This window comes from Wasmannia auropunctata, unplaced genomic scaffold, assembly GCF_000956235.1.
Source record: "Wasmannia auropunctata unplaced genomic scaffold, wasmannia.A_1.0 LD336083.1, whole genome shotgun sequence".
In the NCBI taxonomy this organism is placed as follows: domain Eukaryota; kingdom Metazoa; phylum Arthropoda; class Insecta; order Hymenoptera; family Formicidae; genus Wasmannia; species Wasmannia auropunctata.
In genome coordinates, this window is record NW_012026807.1 from 436,039 (window position 1) to 436,698 (window position 660).

Consider the following 660-nt stretch of genomic DNA (forward strand, 5'->3'; position numbering starts at 1 on the left):
CGCCGCCGCCGCCGCCGCCGCTCGCGTTCACCGCCGCGTTCGCCGCCGCTCGCGTTCGCCGCCGTTGCGCACGGGCCCGTTATCGCTCGCGAAGAGGAAGAGGAAGAGGAGAAGGATTGAAGAAAGTATTATTTTATGAATGAAATTAAAGTTTTTATTTAAAAATTAATGTTATATTATATGATTAAAAAAGTATTTATAAAAGAAATCCACCTGTCCGTCGCCATCTGCAACAGACATAAAGGGAAGCAATTTAAAAAATTGCAAGGAGAAACAGAAAGAAGGAAGAATAGCTAGCAAAAAATACTCACATTAATTGTAGAAGCAAACGGTCCTCGTATTAGTAGCCACGTCGAGGATGACGCGCAGCGACGTTTTCTCCCGCGGGCTCACCGGTGGGCTGTCCTCCTGCGAGCTTGCATCCTCGCGCGAACCCTCCACCTGTGGGCTCCGCGGCGCATCCTCACGCTGCGGGCCCTCCTCCTCCCTCGGAGGCATCCTCGCATCCCAAGGCACCTCAAACTGTGGATTTACCACCACCCACGGAGGCATCCTCACTCGCGCTTCGTTGCCATCATCGCCTTCTTCGTCGTCATCGTCGCTACTCAGAATGTCACGCTGAAAGAAACAAAAACATCATTTCTATCCTATAAAAAACAT